Source organism: Thamnophis elegans, chromosome 16, assembly GCF_009769535.1.
Source record: "Thamnophis elegans isolate rThaEle1 chromosome 16, rThaEle1.pri, whole genome shotgun sequence".
NCBI lineage: Eukaryota > Metazoa > Chordata > Lepidosauria > Squamata > Colubridae > Thamnophis > Thamnophis elegans.
In genome coordinates, this window is record NC_045556.1 from 12,252,479 (window position 1) to 12,278,608 (window position 26,130).

Here is a 26,130-nt window from a genome sequence, read left to right on the forward strand (position 1 = left end):
TCCTGCTTGGGCCGGGGGTTGGACTAGATGACCTAAAAGATCCCTTCCAACTCTGTTAATCTGTATCTGTGGTTGAGTCTTTCCACACGGCATTTTCTTGCTGGCTTTATATTCAGTGTTAAATCCAAGATTGGATTTCCTGTAATGAGTCAATGATCTAGATCTGCAAGTTCTTCAACAACTCTATGACTTAGCTAATGATAAAATAGGGTTTGTATTAAATGTAGCTTATTGAATGAATCACAGTTGGCTTCATTTAGCATGCTCAGCCAGTATCCGTGATTCACAAACCACAATGGCTGGATTCATGATTTGTGCTAAACTGAAAACAAAACAGACCATCTATCAGCTTAGCATATCTAAACATAGCCAGCACTTCCAAAATCCCAGTTGTGTTCAGTGGGACTCTGAACAGCTGGCAGCAGAATCGGACAGTGAGGAGGTTGGGGAAGAACGTGGGCCAGTCCTGGAGTCTGGGGAAGGCTCTGATGGGGGCTCTGTGTCGGAGGAAGAGAGGGGGACAGAGCCATATGCCAGTTATCAGCTGCCTTCAGAGTCAGACATCAGTGGGGCAGATGAACAGCTGGAGCCTGTTCCCAGTGAGTACATGCGCAGAGTTGCCAGATGAAGGGAACAGCTAAGTAACAAGGGTCAACTTGGGAGTAAGGCCACAGGTGGACGATGAATGGCCCCTCCCAGAGGACATAAAAGAGGAGTGAAAGGGGAGTGGAGTTTGCAGGGGACAATTCGTTTGCTTAATTGGCTTGTGACTCTCTGAGACTCCTTGCCAAGTTTTGCAGATATCGGCCTGGCAGCTCTCCAATCCAGATAAGGTCTGTGACTGTAAATCCTCCCTCGAAAGACTTTGCTGGATGTGAATGAACAGAATTCACAGTAAATTAATAAAAGGGGTTTTTGTCAGGACAAGGAGCTTGCTTCATGCTCTTAGGAAGCCTAGCGATTCACTTAACTAAATGCGGTAAGAAAAGTCGTAAAATGGGGACAAATTTCTCACTTAACATCATAAAGTTTGAATTTAGAATAGGGCTCAATTGTGGTCATAAGTCGAGGGGCTACCTGTGTTGCTTCTCCTTCTCCTTCTCCTTCTCCCTTTAACACTTAGCCCTGCTCGTTTCCCTCCAAACTGGTCACTCCTAATTCCAACTTCAGGGAACTGGCTGAGGTAGAGAAGCTAATACAAACCAGCAGGCTCATTTTGCAGGACTGTGTACATTCTCTCTCTATGATGTCATCCCTGCTGTCGGCTTGGGGCAAAATGCTTTCCACTCCACTGTTGTTGGCGGCTTTATTTATTTAAATTCGCCATCAAAGAGGATGGATCATTGGTATGTTCTCATCCATGTCGGGGATTTAATGCATGCATTAAAGATGAATGAAAGGAGGGCTGTTTTTTTTTAAACATCATTCCCAATATAGCTAAACCTCCCTCAAAAATCACATTCTCTCCCCCCCTCCCATAAAAAATGAAAAGCACACAGCCCACTCTCAGATAAACTAGCAGGAAAACTGATGACCTTCTCTAAAACACAGCGCACATTTATTTGATTTTTTTTTAAGATGCATATTCCACCTTTTGTGAAGAACTGCTCCAGATAGACTAGAAACGAGGGGTCAGCAACCTGTGGCTCTGGAGCCGCATGTGGCTCTTTCAGCCCTCTGCTGTGGCTCCCTGTCACCAGTTGGCACCACAATTTTGAGAGAAGAATGGGAGTGGGGGGGGAGCACAGTGTGCCAGGAGGAGACTCTAGGGCAAAGAGCAGGTTTTCCAGTCAGCTCCACAACTGATAGAGCTTTCAGAGGACAGGTTAGGACAATAGGAAAAAGGATGCCACACTAGGAGGAGACTCTATGGTGGGGGGAACCTGTTAGATCGGGTAACGGATAGGCACACAAAGGCTACAGCAACAACAGCTCTTTATTGCAAGTAGAAACATCCGGTTGAGATGGGTCGGACAACAGCCTCTTTTAAAGGGATCTGTCAGACCCCTTGACCAATGGGATTAAACCCCTGTTCTCACCGAAACAGAGGACCTTGGTGGAAACCACTGTCAGTGGGGGGAATATCTAACAGAACCGGACTTCTGGTTGGCTCCAGAATTGAACGGGTGGCTTCCGGTTAGGACCCTTGTGGGTCTTTGAGTGTTTAAGGTTGCCAACCTCTCCTATAGACTATGGTGCTCGCATTTTTATTTTTTTTATTTATTAAATTTTCAGGTTCTGCCCATCTTCCCTAAAAGGTGACTCTGGACAGCCACCGCAATAATTTTGTAAGGCAGGTCGGGTTGAAAATGGCTGGTCCAAAGTCATTCTGTAACCTTTTGAGGGTGGACAAATAAGATTTCCTTGCTCTTGTCTAGCATCTTAACCATCAGTTTGCAAAATACGATTCATAACTAATTCAGCTGATGCAACCATATTTTAAAACATATCCAGGTGACTGAGTAAACCATGATAAAGCAACCTGCAGTATACTATAAGTTTAATGAGTGTTATTAACTTTTAGATCAGCACAATGCATGATTATAACTTAGTGCTAACCAAAAACAACCCAAAATATCTTGTTCAACAGCATCTTTTTGTGGAGGGCAGAGTTCTAGTACAGGCTCAGTTATGGAAGTCCATGGTGTAATTATAATTCATCTATCTCCATGTATAGCTTCCCTTCTGATGCCCCATTGCTTAAAAATGGCTTTAAGAGTGAGATGGGTGGCAAATAAATTTAATAAATAACAAATAATAATAATGTCAGTGCCAAAATGCACAGCAGCCTGCCTGGTTTTGGAATATTGCTGTTTCTGATATCAACGCAGGAGAAGGACAGACAGAGCCTGACCACAGAGTCAAGAGAGGTATCAGCCTGGAGCCATTGCATTGCCACAAAGAGTCTTAAGTTCAATTCCTTTTGGATTCCATTGATTTTAGCACCAATTTAATGCTGACCATTAGCTGACTAGATTCTTGTATATAGTAAGGTAAAGGTAAAGGTTCCCCTCACACATATGTGCTAGTCGTTCCCCACTCTAGAGGGCGGTGCTGATCTCCACTTCAAAGCCGAAGAGCCAGCGCTGTCCGAAGACCTCTCCGTGGTCATGTGGCCTGCATGGCTAAATGTCAAAGGTGCACGGAATGCTATCACCTTCCCACCAAAGGTGGCCCCTATTTTTCTACTTGCATTTTTGCATGGTTTCAAATTGCTAGGTTGGCAGAAGCTGGGAAAAGTAATGGGAGCTCACTCCGTTATGTGGCGCAAGGGATTCGAACCGCCAAACTGCCAAACTTTCTGATCGACAAGCTCAGCATCTTAGCCACTGAGCCACTGCGTCATGTGTAGACATGAGCAATAAATCAGGAACTTCACATGTAACACTGATTCTTTGTGCCTGACATCAGACGTTTATCATGATTTCATACTCTTTCAAACTTTCATTTTTACCAGCCTCTCATCTTCTAGACTGCAGAAGGCATAATCTCCCCTGCCTTTGGGGGTGGCGGTGGGGGGAAATGAGGTGTGAAGCCCCTTCCCATAATGGCACATGTTTCTAATTTGAACATAGTTGAAAGAAACAGGAAAACACAGTACTACGGATGGCTTTCCAACTAGGCAGGTTTCAAGAACAATCTGGTGAGGCAAAACACTCGGTTCTGAGCTGTCGTGTGGGTTGCAACACAACTGTGTTCTCTCTTCCTCCACCCCCGCACTCGCTTTTTCATTTAATAGTGGAGATATTTATAGAAAGCCTTTTCATGCAATAATCTGCCAGTTGCAGTCACGTCACATGAACATGCTGTCATTAAAATCAGGGTGAAAGGGTAAGAGAAAATATAGAAATCACCCACCTTTTAAATGTTTGAACTTGGCAACAACTAACTGGGTGGGTCCAAGCTGAAGCTTTTTGTCCAAATTTTAGCAGAAGGGAAGGGTGGGAAAAATTTTCTTAATTCATTCCACAGCCTGTTTTGTTAAAGATCTAGCTGACCCGCTGTGTGATTTACATGAAGGAAACTCATCGACTATTTTGAAATATAGATTTTAAGGAAGTCTCTTTCTGTTGGCTTTTTTAAAAAATTCTATCTTTGAAGAATTGTGAATGAATTCTACAGAACACATGCATTTGGGGCGGGAAGGATAATGTAATTTGTTTTTCAGCCTATTCAACTACTTAAAAATTATCTTGATCAAACTAGAATCACCAAACAATAGCTATGAAATCAAAAGCTATTTTGGTATTTATGAATGAAACACTCAAGCTGTTGTTTACAGTTTTTAGAGTTCTCTTTGGCAGGATTTGGTGAATAAAGCTCTCCACTCATTAGAAGAGACCAGAAACAGAATATAGTACGCAGAGAGAGAGAGAGCAAAAGGTGATTTGAGTTTTAAGAGCTTAAAACGAATCTTGCCAATATATTAATAGGGGATACTAACATATTAATATTTCATATTTAGTCATCGATAGCTGCCTTTAGAACTCACAATGGGCTGAAGAACGTAAAATTTACTTCACCCAACATGTTTATGGAGATTCTCAATCATCCAGGTCATGGTTGTTCCAGAGATGACTTTCTTCAGAACTGAAGAAGCTTCTTTAATGAGGAACGAAATGTTTTCATGGAAAAAGCAAAGCCCAATTGCTGTTTTGAAACACACTGTTGGGACTTCACTCAACATGATAAAGTGTAATGCAACTTTATTTTGCCTTAGCATATGTGCACCTAGTCATTGCACTTCATGTAGTATGCTGTATTATCTGATGTGATGGATGGGTTTTAAATTTATTAATTGCTTAATATACAGAAAGACGGAGTGCCTTTCTCACAAAGTGAGAGGGAATCTGGTAGGACATTTCCTTATAAACAAAAAAACCCAGAGTTGGAAGGAAACTTGGAGATCTTCTAGTCCTGGCACATGTGTCCAAAGTGTCACGCAAAGCCATGTCGTCCGGCACGCACAGTCTTGCCTGCTTGTCTTCTGGGTTTCTGGTGCGCATGCGCGTGAGACAGCCAGCTGTCCTTCAGTGCAAGGCAGTGCCAAAAATTGGTGTGCACATGTGTGCCTGCTAGCTGATTGTCATGTGTGCATGCATGCTAGAACCTGGAAGTTCAGCTTGTCCGAAGTGCAGCCCCGACAAGCATATACGCACCCGCATGATGTTTCCGCGCACTGGTGGGTTTCAAATTTTTTTATAACCTCTTCTGTAGATGTGGCCTGCTTTGTGGGAATGGCTTGCCGGCCATGTGACTGGGTGGGAGTGGCTTGCCAGCCATGTGACTGGGTGGGGGTGGCCAACTTGTAAAATATGGTGAATCTCACTTAACAATGCTCTTGCTTAGCAACCAAAATGTTGGCTCAGAAACTCTGCCATTTGAAGCACGCAAGTTTTAAAGCTGTCAAGTTACAAGACCCTTGCACCCCTAACCCTTTAGAAAGAAAAACCCCAGGGGTGTTCAAACTTGACAGCTTTAAGACTTGTGGACTTCAACTCCCAGAATTCCTCCTCTCGCTCTTCATCTTGATAATGTGCGGATGGGTGGGGGGAAGGAGGGAGCTGGAACTGGTTCTAAACAGCACTGTAGATTTGTGGAACCTCTTCTATAGAAGAGGCTAGAACTGGCAGGAACCCACCCCTGTTTCCGTGCGACCTTTTTGGCAGTGCCGAAAAAGTTTGCCATCACTATTCTAGTCCAATCCTCTGCTGAAGTAGAAGACCCTATACCATTCCAGATGTATAGCAAACAAAAAGCAGTCCAATTTTAAAACAAATTGTAAAAGTGTGTGCTTTTTAAAAAAATACTATTTGTTTCTCAGAAATGGTCTACCACATTAAACAACCTTGGAAAGCCAGTTGCCTCTAGTAGTTAAGACACTAGGTTAGAAACTGGAAGACTGTGAGTTCTAATCTTATCTTAGGCACAAAATCCAGATGTTTGACCTTGGGCCAGTTATTCCTTCCTAGGAAGAATAAAATTGGCAAACCACTTCTGAAATTCTTGACAGGAAAACTTCAGGAACACGTCTGGGTGGTTATCAGGAGTCAGTTCTGACTTGAAGGCGTAAAACAACAACAACAACAACAACAACCACTACCATATATTCTTACTTGAACGTACGAGGTAGAATAAGAAAGAATAATTGTTTGAATTTTTTAAAAATCCTCCTTCCTATTCTGTTTTGTACCTTTTGAATTATAAGCTTATGGAAAGGATTTATCTTCCTTTGCAAATTATTTTTTGTTCTCAGAAAATCCTTTCATACCAATATGCAAATAAAATTTAAAAGTCCTCCTCCAAATGGCTTTTTTAGAATGAACTCTAACAAATATTTTTGCTCCTAAATGTTTTGGACGCTCTTTCCTGAGATCTCAAGAACCCTTTGAAAACTTAAAGGAGACTCTAAAGGAAACTCATTTTATCACTGTCTACTTTCCAGTTTCAGATAAGACCACCAGACTGATATTTCCATGCCAGAAACTCCTCAAAACAGGACTTTGGGGGTGAGTCAACTAAATTATATCACTTGAAGCATCCTGTATCTCTTGAGCTCAAAGGGAGAGAAGGGGGATGGGCTAGATCTAAATAACTTATTACTTTTATTTTAAGAGCCTCTTCCTGGATGGATCAAACAGTTAATTATCAGCTCAAGTGGCCCAAGCAGAAATACATATCTAAGACACTTCCGTCAGTCTACTTCTTGCTTGTGTGACTGAGTAGATTCTGTAGGCAGCAAAACAAATAATCCCATGGTTTACTTTTCTTAAAAGGAGAGTTGGAAATTTTATCATCCTTTTTCACCTTTGAATTCATGTTCAGCACAAAAGGAAATGGGAAGAGTAGGATAAGGGTAGGATAAGCTTTCCCTGTATTTGTTCCTCATCTGACTCACTATCAGAAAAATCAGTTTTTCTGTTTAAAACAAAACAAGATACTGCCTCGTCTCTCTTCTGTGCTCCAAGGTGTAGTTTAGCTAGAAATGAACTTCCCTTTGTATTTTCTTAATCTAGTTTTACATTAACTTTGTCATTCTGTAGGCTCTCCAAAAAATGTTTTGCTGTGTGTGTGTGGAGGGGGGTTGGAACCCAAATGTCTCCCTCAATCTGAAATGATACAGTCCTGCAAAACTCCCTGCTAATGATTTTGCTGATCCTATAGCTTGGCTGTCACTTAAAAAGGTAAAGGTTCCCCTTGCAGATATGTGCTAGTCTTTCCTGATTCTAGGGGGCAGTGCTCATCTCCGTTTCTAAGCCGAACAGCCAGAGCTGTCCAAGACATCTCCATGGTCATGTGGCCGGCATGAATAAATGCCAAACGGAACGCTGTTACCTTCCCACCAAAGGTGGTTCCTGTTTTTCTATTTGCATTTTTACATGCTTTTGAACTGCTAGGTTGGCAGAAGCTGGGACAAGTAACGGGAGCTCACTCCGTTATGCGGCGCTAGGGATTCGAACTGACGAACTGCTGACCTTTCGGATCAACAAGCTGAGCATCTTAGCCAATGAGCTACCGCGTCCCTCATGTGACTTTAGGATGCTGCAAATGACCATAAATAGGAGTTAGTTATCAAGTACCCAAAATGCAATTATGCAATGGGGGGGGAAGCCACCAGAACTTCAGAACTGGGTCATAAATAGTTCTGGTGAGGTACATCATAACTCCAAATGGTCATTAAGCAAGGACTACCTGTATTGTTTCTTGTTGCTTGTGAGATTTGCTTCATATGCATCTGGGTAACCTTTGCCTTTAAAGTCACATGACTGTGATGTTTGGCTTTTTTTTTTTTTTTCATTTTCCATTTTCAAATTTAGTTCTGCTTTCTAGAAAAAACAACTATTCATCCAAGAAAACGGGTTTATTTAACAACCACTGCAAGCTAAGTCATACAATTAGGAATGTAGCCCACTTAATAATAATCAAACTTATGATCATAATTCTGGGCTCAATTATGGTTGTAAGTTGAGGATTACCTATAGAACAATAACACCAACATGAGAACTATATTCTTCAACAAACCCAGATCCTCCACATCTACATCAATGGCATTCGCACAAGTCTCCACAATTCCATGCACAAGATTAGAGCTATCATCTGCCAGCAGTCTCCCTCTGGACTTTACGTAGGACAAGAAGCCCCAGCTTTGTGCAAAAAAATGGAGCTTAATGGAGAAAAATGTGATATCTTGACTCAAAACAAGGACAAAGTAATGTTAGAACATTTCAACCTCCAAGAGATTCCGTGGCAGACCTTGAAACGACTGTTTTGAAAAAGCAGACCTTCAACAGCGCTACTGAGCAAGGCATTGTTGAACTCATATGCATCAAATGTTTTGGCTTACCTCAGAGAGTCTGAACAAACATGATGGGTTTTAACCCATCACAATTGTTAGTTGATAAGGCACTGGTAATCGGCATAACCAGCCTCTCTTCCTCTCCTGTCCTCCCACCCCAATTTAAATCCATTCTAGGCATTTGATGAAGAGAACCGCAGCTCCCAAAAGCTTGTGCTTTATAATAAAATTTGTGAGATGGAAAAGATGCTCAAGAAAATAGGCTCAAGATCCAAATGGATCTTGACAGTCTTCAACACTGGGCCCAATCTAACAAAATGAAATTCAATGTAGAGAAAAGTAAAGTTCTACACTTAGCTAAGAAAAACCAAAAGTACACATACAAACTGGGTGAGACCAGGCTTAAGAGCAGAGACTAGGAGAGGGATCTTGGAGTTTTAGTGGACAACCAGCTAAATATGAGTCAGGAGTGCGCAGCAGCAGCCAAAAAAGCCAACAGAGGGATACAATCAAGATCAAGTGAGATACTAATACCACTCTATAAAGTCCTAGTAAGGCCACACCTAGAGTATTGCATCCTGTTTTGGTCACCACACTATAAAAAAAGATGTTGAGACTCCAGAAAAAGTACAGAGAAGAGCAACCATGATGATTAAGGGACTGGAGACTAAAACATATGAAGAACGGTTGCAGGAACTGGACATGGCTAGTCTAGTGAAGAGAAGGACCAGGGGAGACATGATAGCAGTCTTCCAATATTTGAGGGACTGCCAGAGAGAGGAGGGGGGTCCAGCTATTTTCCAAAGCATCTGAAGGCCAGACAAGGAATAACGGATGGAAACTGACCAAGGAGAGTTTCAACCTAGAAACAAGGAGGAACTTTCTGACAGTGTGAACAATCAACCAATGGAACAGAAGTCGCCCTCGGAAGTTGTGGGAGCTTCATCACTTGAGACTTTCAAGAAGAGATTGGACTGTCATTTGTCAGCAATGGTGTAGGGTCTCCTGCTTGAGTGGGGGGTTGGACTAGATGCCCTATAAGGTCCCTTCCAGCTCTGTTAATCTGTTAAAAGATGCTGTCTGACTCAAGTTTCGCTGCTACCATGTGTCTAGAATTTGAGATTTGCCCTTGGCTCTGTATTAAATTACTCACTTTAAATATTTACATGGAATATCAACAGATGGTTGAACAAGCACCAGATCAGAACTAGTGAAAATATGTCTGCTGGATTTGAAATGATTTTCTCCCCTTGCATGTAAGAGAAACGTTCATAAGCAAAACGAGGCAATCCATCTAAATCAGTGTTTTTGAAACTTGGCAACTTGAAGATGCATGGACTTCAACTCCCAGAATTTCCCAGCCAGCCCAGCTGAGGAATTCTGGGAGTCGAAGTCTTCGCATCTTCAAGTTGCCAACCCTGATCAAAATGCTTGTCTGGAAGCACTCAAGCATCTCACCCTGTGGCAGACAGAACCTTCGGTTGTCCTTTAAAACCAGCTTGGCAGGTTTCTGAAAATACACTTTTGAAAGAGCAAAAAGAAAGAAAATACGGGACACAGAATCATGGCCTACAGTTATAAGAAAAGAAACGCAGGTTGAAAGCTAGAGGAAACGCTGTAATGGGAAGAGCAATTTGATGGCGGACCCAATGGCGTCCTTCCTTTTGGCCCCGTGTCTTCAGGGAGATGCAATTTACGTAATTTATTGTGGATTCTGCCCAGCACATAGAGCTTGAGTTTTTTGTTAGCCACAATAGCCTCTTTCAAGTCTATAATTCAATCACTACAAAGTCCCGCAAAGGCCGGAGTTAGAAAGCAAAATAAGCATTAAAATGTGAAGACACACACACACACACAGCCTTCTATGAATAGCCCAAGAGAATTAGTTTAAACTCATTGCATTTAATTGGCTCTTAGGAGCTTAAGAGGAACACAAATACGGTAGCCTCTTTATGGCATCAATTATTGCTAGCCCTAACCTATCATGGGATTTTCTTTTTCTTTCTTTCAATTAAGTACTGACCTCTTTTTATTTTGGGGCAACTCTGCTCTACTTCTCAGGGCATTTTTGCTGAGAAACTCTACCAAGGTCTGTAGAAGAGCTATTCCAGCCTAAATCGGCCAACAGGGCTGAAATGGTTTTTCACTCATAGCCTGATCACGCGAAAGGAATCTTTTTAATTCAGAAAAATAGAGATCCAAGGTAACCTAAAGTCTAATGTGGGGGTTTCTCTCTCCTACCCCAAAGCTTGGCAACTTGAAGACATGCAAACTTCAATTTCCAGAATGATGACTGGGGAATCCTGGGAGTTGAAGTCCACAAATCCTAGAGTCGGCAAGTTTGAGAAACACTAACAGGTAACCGGACATGGATGTGCAATCCTAAAATCCAGTTTGGCTGCATTCAAAGTACTGTGGAGCACAAACTTGTCCAACCGGATTTATCCAGGTATAATATGGAAAACCATCCCCAAAAGGGTTTAATAAGAAAGCAGTAGCTAAACCACGAAAGCATTGTGGCATGCATAGATAGCCTCCTTTGAGAGCCCCTTTCATATTTTTCAGATGTGGGATGTTTTTGTTCTTAAGGCTATTTTTTGTCTGAGTCCAATGTTTTCCTTACCACAGTGTAGATCTGACATGGCAACTTTGCATTCACATCAGTGGTGGGTTTCAAATTTTTTTAGAACCTCTTCTGTAGATGTGGTCTGCTTTGTGGGAGTGGCTTGCTGGCCATGTGACTGGGTGGGCGTGGCCAATTTGTAAAATGTGGTGAAACTCACTTAACAACGCTCTTGCTTAGCAATCAAAATGTTGGCTCAGAAACTCTGGCATTTGAAGCACGCAAGTCTTAAAGCTGTCAAGTTACAAGACCCTTGCACTCCTAACCCTTTAGAAAGAAAAACCCAAGGGTGTTCCAACTTGACAGCTTTAAGACTTATGGACTTCAACTCCCAGAATTCCTCCTCTCGCTCTTCATCTTGATGATGTGCGGACGGGCGGGGGGAGAGAGCTGGAACTGGTTCTAAACGGCACTGTAGATTTTTTAGAACCTCTTCTATAGAAGAGGTTACAACTGGCAGGAACCTACCCCTGATTCACATGCTCAGTTATTCATGGAAAGGGCACCCACGTTCTGAAGCCATAACTAGAACAAACCATGGCGGTTGCAGTCATCCATCACACTAAGCCGGCACCAAGTCTGTTTTTTTGCTGCCTTTTGAGGCAGTCTTTGACTGATTTTGATTTCCTAGACTATCCCTGTAGTTTCTTGGCAAAGGTTTTTTTTTTTTTTTTTTGTGCTGTTGCCTCCTTGGTAGGCGACAATGACCTAATGTCACTCAGCTGGCTTCATGCCTGAAACAGAACTAGAATTCCCAGTCTCCCGGTCTCTATCCTGGTGCCTTAACCACTACACCAAAGAGGCTTGGTAAAAGTTTGATAGCTTAATTATCAAGTTTTCCCCCAAATAAGACAGGGTCTTATTTTCTTTTGACACCCCCCCCCAAAATAAGCGCTTGGCCTTATTTTCAGCGATGTCTTATTATTTTTGAGGTGCATCGAGTGTGGTGATCTCATGGCTGCTGCTGTGTTGCCCTGCTGTGGCAGCACAACACAGCTGCTCGCGGACATGCACATGCTTCCAGTCATGCTTCCCAGGACTCTGCACCATGCTCTCGGGCCGGCCATGCCGCTGCGACCGGACGTCCCATTGCTGCCTCCCTGTTCTTTGCTAATGGAGAGAGCCGAGGTGGTGCAGTGGTTAAATGCAGCACTGCAGGCTACTTCAGCTGACTGCAGTTCAGCAATTCGGCTGTTCAAATCTCACCGGCTCAGGGTTGACTCAGCCTTCCATCCTTCCAAGGTGGGTAAAATGAGGACCCGGATTGTTGTTGGGGGCAATATGCTGACTCTGTAAACTGCTTAGAGAGGGCTGAAAGCCCTATGAAGCGGCATATAAGTCTAACTGCTATTGCTATTGCTATAATGGCTTTTGTGGCAGCAATTAGCATGACGGAAGGGGTTCGGGGCTAGGGTTGCGGGAGCAGCCGTTAGGTAAGGGCATGTGGGGTGCATGGGGCATGTCCTTTCCTCCGGCCTCGCTTCCTCACCTCATGATATTTGTGTGGCAAGCAACCAGAGGAAATGGCGGGGACCGTCTGCGCATGGTTTAAATATTTTGGGGAGGACTTATTTTTTGGGGGAGGGCTTATTTTAGCACATGCGCTCAAAAGCCTGTTTGGGCTTATTATCTGGGGAGGTCTTGTTTTTGGGGAAACAGGCTAGAAACCATGGTTTAAAAAGTCACATGGGAATCTTATTCCCAAGTTGTACACGCGTGTGTTGACAGAGCTGTTGCTTCCCCCCCCACCCCACCCAAAAAGTTTTAAAAGCACAGTTCATCCCATCTGAAAATGAAAGAACTTTCCAAGTGAAAAGATGGAAAGACAAATCAGAGGGAATGCAATGGACCTTTTCCCCTCTTTTTACAGGAAATGGATGAAATCTAGGCTGTAATAATTTCTCAGACTGTTTTTTTTTTTTAACTGCTGCTGTGGAGGAAACATATCCTGTTAACAACAGGAAGCCAATAGCTTTTGCTAAGTAACTGAGTTCTTCAGCATAACTGAGGACCAATATGGGGAGGCAGGAAAAATGCAGAATGGCAGCCTGCTTGAGGATGCAAGGGAGCGATTAAATAGTCTGGAAACACGATGCAAATGCAGCCAGACTGTTGCTACTTAGGGCACATGATCTCTGTGGCACCCAGACAGGGAAAGAGGAAACTGTGTGCAGGCAAATGCACGTGTGGGAGACATTAAACATTGCTATTTTAAAAAGGAGACTCTCAGAAGGGAATATAGGCGTTTAAAATCAGGAACATATTCAGGAAAAGTAGTGTGTTCCTTTCTTCCCTTGTGAATTTTATTCGTTTGAAGACGATTCTTTCATGCATCTTCTCCAGTTCTTTTTTCAATGGCAAAGAGACTCCATACAGCACCAGAGCCATGGTTTTGGTTGTATGCATGGGGATGCTGAAGGTGGCTCAGTGGCTAAGACTCTGAGCTTGTCGATCAGAAAGGTCGGCAGTTCGAATCCCTAGTGCCGCGTAATGGAGTGAGCTCCCGTTACTTGTCCCAGCTTCTGCCAAACTAGCAGTTCAAAAGCACATAAAAAATGCAAGGGACCATCTTTGGTGGGAAGGCAACAACGTTCCGTGCGCCTTTGCCGTTTAGTCATGCTGGCCACATAACCATGGAGACGTCTTCGGACAGCGCTGGCTCTTCAGCTTTGAAATGGAGATAAGCAACGCCCCCTAGAGTTAGGAGCAACTAGTACATATTTATCTTTTATGGGGATCTGGGGTTTTAGGTCCTGCATTATGGTCTCTGCTAAGAGTCCCAAGACTGATTGGCTAGGTTCATGATTCTGGGTATTTTGATCTTAAGTGTTGGGTGTGTTGTGTAGTACTGCTGCCATGGATTCTGGATCTATGGACGGGAAGAGTGCTCCCACAAGAGAAGCTGTCTAAGAACATTATTCAAATGAGTGCAAATGCTGGCTGGGGAATTCTGGGAGTTAAAAGTCCACCCATCTTAAAGTTGCCACGTTTGAAAAACACAGATGTAAGCCTTTTGCAAGTCTGTGGAAGAATGTGAGATCTGTGGAGTCACGATTCTACCATTTGCAACTCCGACTTCATAGCAGTCAACATTTTGACACAGATTGGGAGGGCCTTGTTATTACTGTTTATCTCTTGAACTGGGGCTGCAGTAGGTGATAGGAGCTCCAAGGGCACTTCCTTTCACACACACACACACACACACACACACACACACCCTGCTCCACCATCTCTATGCTTCCAGCAAAAAAAAAGCCTCTCAAGGTAAAGATTAAGCACATATTCCAAGGCCAAATTATCTGTTTACTCACAGTGACATTAGCAGAGAGACACAGTCAAAAAGGGAAATTCAAAGCTGCTCAAGTAGCAAATTCAAGACCCAACCAGTGAAGGTCCAAAAGGACAGTGAGAAAGATGAGACGCAGAACTCCAAAGGCTGTTGATGAGTTACCCGAGCATCTGCCTCTGGTCGGGGAGGGGCTTTGATTCAGGAAGCTCCCTCAACCCCACCCAAGCCCAGCTGTTACTCATTATTTTAAGGCTGCAGAGCTACTCTTAATTCCCAAATAGACAATTGTTTTCTTGGTGGCCTTTGAAGTTTGGAATTCCTCCTCAGATAGCAACAGCAACCAAAATATCACGTTTACAAATCGGGCTAAGCCACGATGTGGTTGCCTTTTTTTTTTTTACCATGGCACAAACCCAGCTTTGTTTAACTATGGTTTATGCCATATTATATTAACCTGGCCTCCAGGGATTAAACCATAGAAAAACAAAGAAAAGCTTAACACAATGAGCAAATTCAGCCAAAGTCTCTCTCTCCCTTCAAGTTGGCTGCTGAAACAAAAGGGTTTTATTTGGGGATTGGTTGTTTTTTTTTAATATTCAAAGTTGGGATTCATGAAAAAAAGGGGACATAAAGGCCAGAAATGAATTCCTGGGGCTGAGTTTCATTCACAAGCATCTTAAGAGGGTTTTTTAAAGTGTCATGTCTGCATTTTGCACCAGTGGTGGGTTTCAAATTTTTTTAGAACCTCTTTCTTCTGTAGATGTGGCCTGCTTTGTGGAAATGACTTGCCAGCCATGTGACCAGGTGGGAGTGGCTTGCTGGCCATGTGACTGGGTGGGCATGGCCAACTTGTAAAATGTGGTGAAACTCACTTAACAACGCTCTTGCTTAGCAACCAAAATGTTGGCTCAGAAACTGGCATTTGAAGCACGCAAGTCTTAAAGCTGTCAAGTTACCCTTGCACCCCTAACCCTTTAGAAAAAAACCCCAGGGGTGTTCAAACTTGGCATTTTATTTTTAAACAAAAACAACCTTGATAAAATAAAGCAGAATGCCAAAGGTATAAAAAATAACCAATGTTCTGGGGGAGTACATAAAAGAATTTTCAGTAATTCTTGATCAGTCATCACTCAGTAGGATAATAAGAGATTCACTTCCTATGGCTTGTAGGGGGGGAAACAAATCAGATTTTCAACACTAAAGCAGAACCTGGATGGGACCATATGGCTCTCTGGGGAGTGATTAAAAAAAGGTAAAGTTTTTCCCTGTCTAGTCATGCCCAACTCTAGGGGTGGTACTGCTCTCAATTTCCTAGCCGTGGGAGTCAGCATTGTCTGAAGACACTTCTATGGTCATGTGCCAGCATGGTTATACACTGAGGCACACAAAATACTATTACTTTCCCTCTGGAGTGGTACCTATTTATCTACTCACATTTACATGCTTTCTCATTTCTAGGATAGCAGGAGCTGGAGCAGGAATCAGGTGCTCACCCTGTTGCACAATACTTGGGTCTCAAACTTCCAACCTTTCAGTCAACAGACCCAGGGTCTTAACCACTAGGCCATAGTCCAAACGGAAGAAAGGAGGACATGCCTCCCGAGATCTCAGAAGGGACTTGGACTGTGCCTGCTTGGTGATACTTTTAAGACATGCCAGGACAATGGGAGAAAAGCAGTCCTACAGTTAACTCAACCCTGAGATAGATGTGGTTTCATACTTTTATTTACCACCAGGTAGAGAATTTAAAATACAGCCCTCTCTAAGCGGTTTACAGAGTCAGCATATTGCCCCCACAGTCTGGATCCTCATTTTACTCACCTTGGAAGGATGGAAGGCTGAGTCAACCTTGAGCCGGTGAGATTTGAACCGCCGAACTGCAGATAGCAGTCAGCTGAAGTGGCCTGCAGTACTGCACTCTAACCATTGCGCCACCTCGTCTCTCTCTCTCTCTCTCTCCCTCCCCCCCTCTCTCATCTTAAGAAAGGGAAGGCCAGACTGTATGCATTCCATTCTAAAGACAGAACGTCATAGATCAGTGCTGGCAAACCTTTTCGGCACCAAGTGCACAAACCGGAATGCACGCATACATGCATGCATGTGTGTGCACATGCGCATGCTGGAGCACTGGAAACCTGAAGACCAACTGGCCGGTGCACATGCGCACCAGCCAGCTGGTCTTCGGTTTTCTGACGCTCCGGTACGCACAAAGACCAGCTGGCCAGTGCACATGTTCATGGTGGAAACCAGCACAGCAGCTGGCAATGGCACATGTGCCCAGAGTGGGCTGTGCGTGCCACCTCTGGCACACGTGCCATAGGTTCGCCATCACGGTCATAGATTATCACTGGCTCTGAGAATCAATGTGGAAACCCACTGGTAACCAGTGCACCTTGTAGAGTTATGCCCTTCTGTGACAGTTCTTATAACTGGATTCATAGATAGAAATACGTAGCTAGGAAATTAAGTTTGCTTGAACAGGGATTATTCTTCAGTAGGTTTGCATGGAATGCAACCCCCTAAGGGTGAATGATCCAGGACATGACCATGTCAGTTAAAGGCCAAGAGGCTGGGTTGGTACAATATGCTAAGCCCAGGCTGATGGTTTGATCTATTCAATGTCCCCACCCACACTGGTTACTTCAGCAACCACATTCACGGAACTGCACGAACCTACATAATTGCTAATTTTAAGATTATGAACACAGAAATCGTGATATATTCTCAGAGTGTTTCTGGGAATACAGTAACTGTTCTTCTGTGGAAATTGACGTGAACACGACAGAACAAGAGAAAACTGAATGTTTTCGATGCTTCTTTTGAGTTCCTATCAATTCATGGACCTTTCCAGAGTGTGTCCACGTGGTTTTCCTTACAACAATGCAACAGAGTTGTGCTGTAACCTCATTGTGTTTTTAATTTGCTGACCAGGCCACCACCTTGAAATGTCCTTTATGGTCTTTCATCCAAATGCTAATCAGGTCTGATCCTCTTACTGCATTTCCCCGAAAATACAACATGTCCTGATAATAAGGCCATGCCACATTTTTCTGGTGGGCAAAAATATAAGCCCTTCCCTGCAAATAAGTCCCCTGGAGAACCCCCCCACCTCTGGCCAGGCAGAGCGCTGCTTACCAACCTAGCGGTATCCCGAAGGTGCTAAGCCACGGGAACCGGGGGAGAGGCAAAGGTGATTGCGCTGCTTGGCGCCTTCGGGATACTGCTAGGTTGGTGAGCATCGCTGTGCCCAGTTGAAGAGGGGGGCTGCCGGGCGGCTGCTCTCTTGTGAGCGGACTCCCAAAGAGGCAGGCCAAGCCTCAGGGGCGAACGGCTGTGTTGCGCTGTCGCAGCAGCACAACACAACAGCCATGAAGCGAACACGCTCACGGGCAGCCACTCGGCAAACCCCCTTTCCAGCTGGGCACAACGCCATTCACTGACCTAGGGGTATTGCCAAGCCGCATGAGCGTCTGTTCACCACAGCCCGGCTCCCGCGGCTTGGCGCCTTCAAAATGCCAGTGAATCGTGCTCTGCATGGCTGGAGAGGAGGGTTGCATGAGTGGCTGTTCCGCTCTCGCTCACACGCCTCCCAGCCTCATAATGCCCTGTCCCAGCTCTCCCTGCAGAGCCAGGGCACCTCCGCTGCCGCCATCCCAGCATGGCTTTTTCGGTGGCTTCCAAATGGCGGCATTTTGAAGGCGCCAAGCCACAGTAGCTGGGCGGCAGCGAACAGGCGCTCATACGACTTGGTGACACCCCTAGGTCAGTGAATGGTGCTGTGGCCGGCTGGAAAGGGGGTTTGCCGGAAAGGGGGTTTCCCGGCTCATGAGTGTGGTCGCTTCATGGCTGTTGTGTTGTGCTGCTGTGACAGCGCAACACAACCGTTCACCTCTGAGGCTGTGCCCGGCTTTATGGGAGCCCGCTCGCAAGACAGCAGTCACCCAGCAACTCCAAAACAATAAACCCTCCCCTCATAATAAGACCCAAGCAATATTTTGTGGGTAAAAAGAAAATAAGACCCTGTCTTATTTTCGAGGAAACACAGCTTTTCAAGGTCCGCCAAAATCAACCAGGATACTCAAAGGCAAACTGATCTGTTCTTCATCAGTTTCCTATTTTAGCACTGTACATTCCACTACCCTAAGGAATCGGCCAGATCTTTAGTTTATTTTGAAATGTATCACGCTCAGCACGGCCTGTTGAACCACGTTTGCTGAACGAATCATCCTTGCTTGGCATTAGTATGTTGTAAAGAATGAATTGGAAGCCACCAGGGTCAGATTCACAGAATTAAAGCCAATGACATTATGACTTAGTGCATACGAGCCGGTCTTAACACTTCAAGTTGTTATCCCGTTGAAGTTGTTTTCTCAGGGAATAATATATCCAACTGCTGAGAATTGGAAACTGTTCTCCCTGCTTTTAGGAAGTTGGATTGTTTCCACTGTTGCTAGTGAACGGCGTATTTCGTAATGCTACAGGATTTAGTTCTGAAGGCAACAGTTGTGCCCAGTTACTGTTTTGCCCAGAATTTCAAATATGGGTAAGAAATTATATCAGACAGTTCTTTTATCTTTAACATGATATACTTTTCTTTAAAAATTGCATCTGATGGGGAGCGTGAGGGGGGAAAGAAAGAAATATGATTGTAAGGTCTTCAAATTATTTTCAGATTCTGCTGTTTTGGACCAAAGAGTTACAAATAGATTTGGTACAAAATTCTAGCCCCAAAACAAAATAATGGAGCATTTAGCAATTCAAACTCCATTTTTATGACCCTGCTGTCCCTTAATCTGGGGTAGAGTCAGAGTGACCAGATGGAGCTGAGCATTTGCTGGCTGGAGGCCTTTCCTGACACCTACACAGAGTTCACAGCAGATATGTTCTCTTTGCGGCCTAAGAGAGAAATATCTGCCACTATCTAGGATTGAACTCTCAATAATTCCGAGTGGGAGGCAAGCATCTTCACACTAAGCCAACCCCAAATTAAGGAACTAGAGCAGGGATGTCAAATTGGTGGCCTGTGGCAGGCCACGCCCATCGCAGCTCCGTGAATGGGGAAAACGTCACAAAACGTCACATGGAGGCAATATGATGTGGTGAGTTTGACACCTGTGGACTAGAGGTTTTTAAAAAAAGGAGATTTAAAGGAAGTTTGAAGCAATTCAGAACAGAAGAAAAGGCCAATGTCCAAGAACTTTACCCCAGTGAAAATACTCTGTGTCTTAATTGTAAACTGGCTGCTTCATTTCTCCCCATCTGCACACATGGACTGCATTCCCTTGCAAACTCTTGACTCATTTCTTTTAAGTAGGTCTTCCTGTTCTTAAATCAAGGGCAGCAGCAAGCAGTTCTCTAGCTTCAGCAAAATGCCCCAATACAAAGGTTTTAAGAGACAGCAGTTCTAGACTTAAAACAACAGATGGACTTGCTCTCTTTCTGAACACGCCACATCAGAGTGCACAGAAAATGGAATTCAAAAGCTTTTCCAAAACCGCAGCCTGGGTGAAAAAAAAATAATAAATCTGATCAGAGCGCTCTATAAAGTACAGCTTATCCCCGAACAACATTTGCCAGAATGTTAACAGTAGCTGAATAAGACAACACCTCTACCTTATGAGGCCAATAGAGGGGGTGGAGGAAATAAAGATTTAAGTCCATAGAGTTTATCTGAAGAATTTCTTTAATTAAGGATAATTTTGTGTCATGAAAACACAAAACTTGCCTTGCACGTTATCAGGGCTAACCCTGAGATATCGGAAAAGGAGAGGAAGATAGAGAGAAGGCTTCAAACCCTGACTTCAGCAGGAAGTCAGTGGGGAAAAGGTGGGGCTCAGAGGGTACAATTCTAGGGAAGGATTTCTTTGAGTTCTGGGCAAGATGCTGAGTTTTTGGAGATTGATTCATTTCATCATCATCATTATTTTAAAGAGTCAGTCTAGGAACAAGTTAAAGGTTCTCCACGCACATATGTGCTAGTTGTTCCTGACTCCAGGGGGTGGTGCTCATCTCCGTTTCAAAGCTGAGAAGCCAGCGCTGTCCGAAGAAATCTCCGTGGTCATGTGGCCGGCATGACTCAACGCCAAAGGTGCACGGAACACTGATACCTTCCCATCAAAGGTGGTTCCTATTTTTCTGCTTGCATTTTTACGTGCTTTCGAACTGCTAGGTTGGCAGAAGCTGGGACAAGTAATGGGAGCTCACTTCATTACACGGTGCTAGGGATTTGAACCGCCAAACTGCTGACCTTCTGCCAACCTCAGCGTCTTAACCACTGAGCCACCGCATCCCTGTTAGGAACAAGTTACATAATATTATGATAGGCGGGCCAGAAATGAAACCATTGCAAGAGAATAGAAGAGAGAGGCGAGCTTGCGGGGATGATGATATGAATGGAAAAAGGATCATTTTAGGAATGCTTATTTTAAAACATATACACCACTTTTCACTTCGGGATGAAACTCTCCAGACTAGTCAGTCTGTTTAAAGTCAAACTCAATCAGCATCCGTTAATCGTTGGAAATGTTTAAAAATAGCTTCTCTCCACCCGTCTTATTTTTTTTCTTCTCCTTCAGGCCGTGTGAGAACTTTTAAAATACAGTATTTATCTTGGTGTCATTTTTGAAATGATGCTGTGTGTTGGAGTTACATTGAGGGGGTTTGCTGGAAGACCTTTTTCTGATGCTTTCTAGGTTAGGAGGTGCTGTTGAAATCCTGTATTCAGGGTTTCTCCAGATTCTTCTGAATCAAAGTGTGATGATTGTAAAAATGACACTGGACAGCCGTTTGACCAGGATGGTATAAGGTCTTCTACCTTGAGCAGGAGGTTGGAGTCCTCTGAGGTCTCTTCCAGCTCTATGATTCACCTGTACCAAACGGGTGACTTGTTTATTCACTCATGCCCTCCCTCGGAGGTGGGTTCCAGTGGTGGGTTTCAAAAATTGTTGGAACCTACTTTGTGGGTGTGGCCTCCTTTGTGGGACTGGCTTGCCACCCATGTGACCGGATATGAAATTATGAATTAGTACTTAGGTCAGTCCAAGTAGCTATTCAGAAACTCTGGCATTGAAGCATGCAAGTCTTAAAGCTGCCAAGTTACAAGATCCTTGCCAGTGGTGGGTTTCAAAATTTTTTGGAAACTCTGGTGGGTTCCTACCGGTTCGCACCAGTTCGGTAGAACCGGTTCGTCAAATCTACCAAACCGGTTAGAAGAGGTTCCACCAGTGGACCCGGAAAGCAGGCCACACCTACAGAAGAGATTCCAAAAATGTTTGAAACCCACCACTGCCCTCCCTTCTCTAATCACCTCCAAATCAAGGGAAATGCTGGAATGCTGTACCTTAAGAGAGTCTGAAATCTTGTTTAGATGGAGATTTTGGAAGCAAATTATCTTTCATTAATTTGAATGAAAAATGAAGATTTCTGCTCCACAGTGCTAAAAATAGAATAGTGGGATATCAGTAAAATGAGACAATTGAATCGCTTGTGGCAGTCAGCTTCATTTAATGCTATTTTAGGAAAGCATTCCATTATGTTTTCCATCAGCATCTTATTTCCATTTAAAACCTGTGTTTTCAAAATACGGTGATATTAAGCACTCCCTCCACCAATTTCCTGTGTACAACAACCTTGTGAGGTAGACTGAAACAAAACATAGGAGGTAATGTCATCCAGTGAGTTTCCCATCATCAAGGACAGACCTAAATACAGAGTATTCTGTATTGTGTTCTTTTCTCAAATATTACATTGTAAGGCCCTTAAGGAGAGAAATGTCTTTTTAAAAAATGTAGGTACAAAGAAGAGATTTTAAAACTTTTCCAGGCTGCACAATCTGTTAAGAAGAAGAAATTTCCTGATCAAGAGTTAAAGTTCTAGTAATAAAAAAAAAAAAAGGCTGACTTCAAGGGAACTTTTTTTCCCTTCTCATGGGACATTTCCAAGCTCTTGCTGAACCCTAGAAGTTCCATGAAATAGTTTGAAAAACTCAGCAAGAAAGTACCAAAAACATTACAGGTAGTCCTTGATTTACAACTGTTTGTTTAGGGATCTTTCAAAGTTACAACAGCACTGAAAAAGTGACTTACTTGCACCTAAGACCCTCACAGATCCCCATGGTCACATGATCAAAATTCAGCTGGTTTGCTTAACGACCATGTTATTTAGTTAATAGCTGCAAGGAGTGAGGTTTGAACCTAAAAGGTAAAGGTAAAGGTTCCCCTCGCACATATGTGCTAGACATCCCTGACTCTAGGGGGTGGTGCTTCAAAACCGAAGAGCCAATGCTGTCTGAAGACATCTCCGTGGTCATGTGGCCGACATGACTAAACACCGAAAGCACATGGAATGCTGTTACCTTCCCACCAAGGAGTTTCCTATTTTTCTACTTGAATTTTTACATGGTTTCGAACTGCTAAGTTGGCAGAAGCTGGGACAAGTAACGGGAGCTTACTCTGTTAAGCGGTACTAAGGATTTGAACCGCCGAACTGCTGGCCTTTCTGATCAACAAGCTCAGCATCTTAGCCACTGAGCCACCTTTTTTGAACCTATAACAATATCCTAATCAAGGAAGTACTAATTCAAACCATCAAGCATTAGGGAACAGCATAATCAAGGAAGTACCAAGGAGAAAACACTCTAACCAACACTAATAAGGCAAGCATTGTATATCAACAGAATGCAAACCCCACTCTCTTCAAGAACTGATGATGTTACCTAGTTGGGTAATGAAACATCTGCAGATAAACAATTAAATTCAGAGAGCACCAAGGACTCCAGAGTTCAACCCTAAACTACATTTATTCTTTCCTATTGAGACTGGATTTTCATTTACTCTCCTCTGCCATCTGACAACCTTACAAGCACAAGCATTCCAAACTCCACCCACGAGAATTAATTTTCTTGAAAATAAAGTTCAAAAAACAAATTGTCTTTCATCAAACTGAATGACAATTGGTTGGAGGAAAACACAGAAACGTTTATCTGCCCAGCATTTTTAAAAAAATGAGAAGGGAATTATCTAGAATGCTGTGTTTCTTTCCAAACAAAAATTGAAACTGCATTTTCTAAGTCTGTAAATTTCCCTAACTTTCCTAATTCAGGGGAAAAAATAGTAACTTTCACTTCCATTTGAAGTAACCAAGGCAAGAATAAACAAATATTCTGTCTCTCCAAATCGTGATGTTGCAGAATAAAAATATAACCCAGCTGCAAAATTGCAATCACAGATATTTGAATGGATGGAGGAAAACCCTGAACAAATGGAGTACCAACAACAGGGAACTAGCTGAAACAATCAGAAACGCCTGTTGAATTTCTCCCTTATAGTGTACTAATGAAACGTTCCATTTCTACACATCCATGCAACATTTCAACACACAAATTTATGGCTAATCCTGGCATAGATAGATGCCATCATCACATTAAAAATATATAAAAAAGCAAGCTGCAACTGCAAAGAAACTTACTAAAGAGAAGGCTGTGTTCACACATTATTCTAAACTGTGTCTTATTTTACCATAGTTGATTGACTAAACCACAGGAGGTAGGATTCATCCAACATGCTAATCCAAACTAAACAAAGAGCATCCATGTCTTGATTTATCCCCTTTTCATTTCAAATTAATCCCAAGAGCTCAGACTATTTAAATTCCATCTGCAATGGGAATTACTTCTGAGTGACTATCTAGGAATGTGCTATGTTGAGCATCCAAGTCCCTTGGTTTTAATAGGCATTAACTCACTTAACTTTGCAAACAACCAGGCTTTCCAGATCAAACAACCTATGCTATCCCCCCCCAATACAGGGGAACTCCCCACTCCCCCACATAAGTTTAAAACAGAAACATCACTTTTTTTTAAAGAAAGCCTCCGCAGATCAATGTTTTATGATGAACCAATATATTCCAAAGCAAGTTGCTTTTCTCTAACCCCAAACACTTAAAGAAACATAAATATAGAGGCAACTACAACTATTGTTGAGATTTAAAAAACAACAATAACTCACAGTTGAGTTAGGAGTGTTTCAAAGAGTTAGGAAAGAAGCCAAAGCAAAAACATCCGGCCTATCTGTCCCCAGAGCATACAATGGGTCTAATGATAAAGAATTTTTTAAAGATCAAGACCACGGCTGCCCAGATGGTTAATATTATTTCTATCTCCAATTCCCACCCTGTTGTAGTGGAGCAAGCAATCGCTAGATAAACCAGGGGGAACCAATGTTTTGTCATTGCCATCTTCCCCAGTAAACCATCCTGGCTGGGTGATGACAGCATGATAAACCTAAGTTAATGAAACATGACTCACAGTTGGTTATTTAATATAAATAAATCATGTTATGGCTTCTCCGTGATGTTTGGGTTCGCCTCCCCTCCCCAGGAAAGGTTCCAAGCACAAAACAAATGCAATAGCACTGAAGACTTATCTCCTGCTCCATAGTTCTTTACAGCCCGCTCTTAGAAGTTTACAAATGTCAGCATATTGCCCCCAACAATCTGGGTCTTCATTTGACCAACCTCAGAAGGATGGAGTCAACCTTGAGCCCCGTCAGGATTGAACTTGACTGTGGGCAGAATTTTCCTGCAATATTGCATTCTACCTACTGTGCTACCAGGGCTCATCTTATCTGTCAGAAAACAGACCTGTTCAGGATTTTTTTTTTTTTAATTATCAATTTTGGAGAATCAAAGGGCTATGGTGAGAAGTGGCAATGCTGGAATAGCTGGGATTTGGGACCACCCCACTCACCCCTAATATCTATCTCTTTTTGCTCCAGCTTTTCCTAGCTGCATTAATTCCATCTCTTGAATGCATCGTGTATTTGGGATAGAAGAGAAATGAGAGGCAGAAGAGATGCAGGAAGGAAATGTGCCTGCTCCACCCCTAAACAGCATCTATGAAACTCAAAAAAATAATAATAATGGAGAACTGCAAGGAGCATTCATTGAACAGGAAGGTACAGTTAGGTATCCATGGATCAAGTAGAAGTGACATCACAGATCTATTTTATCATTGCAAATATTGCATTTAATACAGAGCTGTCAAACACGCAGCCTACCGGCCAGGTGTATCACATGCTGGCGTCCACGTCCGGCTTAATGAAGGGGAGGAAAGTTGCAATACGTCATGTGGTGCCACCATGACGAAGCATGTTTGACACCCCTGGTGTAATGTTATGCCAGATGCTTATGCTTGAGAACATGGCCATGATTAGGAAGCAGCTGAAAACCATACTTTAAACTTGACTTGATCCCAGTTCAACCATGAGTTTTTAAAACAATTAAGAAAGGGGAAAAATAATTAGATATAAGCATCCAGCCTCATGCCTTTGAGGATATTTCTAAAGGTAGATTGGTCACTCTTTGTTAGCAAAGCCTCTTTGAATAGCTCTTCTACTGGTAGAGCAAGGACGGAGATGAAGTTCAGGAATAGGTTCTGCCAGTTACCATCAGAATGCTAGCTGGGGAATTCTGGTAGTTTTAGTCCACAAATTCTAAATTTGTCAAGGTTGGACACCCCTGGCATTAAAGTATTCTCTGGAAATTACATCTGACATATATCAGTGAAAAGTTCATATACCCAAAGTCATAATTGCTTTACTCATAATTTGGATAAACCACAACTTTATAAATCATAATTACTACAAATCACATTATGTGAAAGGAAATATGATGGCTTAACGTGATGCATGAATCCAGCCGTTAATGTACATTCTATAGACAGCCAAAGTAGCACAGAGTTAAAATGTTGTAGTAGTATTGGGAAGACACAGGTAGCAGTCTGCTTCCATCATAGAAATTCTTCAGTAACTTTCAGGTAGATGATTCTTATTATGAGAATAAAATTAGAGAGGGTTGCCTAGAGCGCCTGAGAAACAGGATGATAAAGATATTATTATACATTGTCCTTGACTCAGAACCATTCAT

The 26,130-nt window shown here is 43.0% G+C and overlaps 1 protein-coding gene across 3 annotated transcripts in view; it reads right to left on the reverse strand.

Moving 5' to 3' along the window:
- Positions 1-26,130, reverse strand: part of CFAP161 (cilia and flagella associated protein 161) — a 55,791-nt gene that overhangs the window by 17,010 nt on the left and 12,651 nt on the right. The window contains exon 1 of one of the 3 annotated variants that reach the window (XM_032232746.1): positions 14,231-14,332. The exons of the other annotated variants lie outside the window; for them this stretch is intronic. The gene's annotated coding sequence lies outside the window, so the exon portion shown is untranslated. Of the gene's footprint in view, positions 1-14,230; positions 14,333-26,130 lie in introns of those variants that run through there. 3 annotated transcript variants of the gene reach the window in all.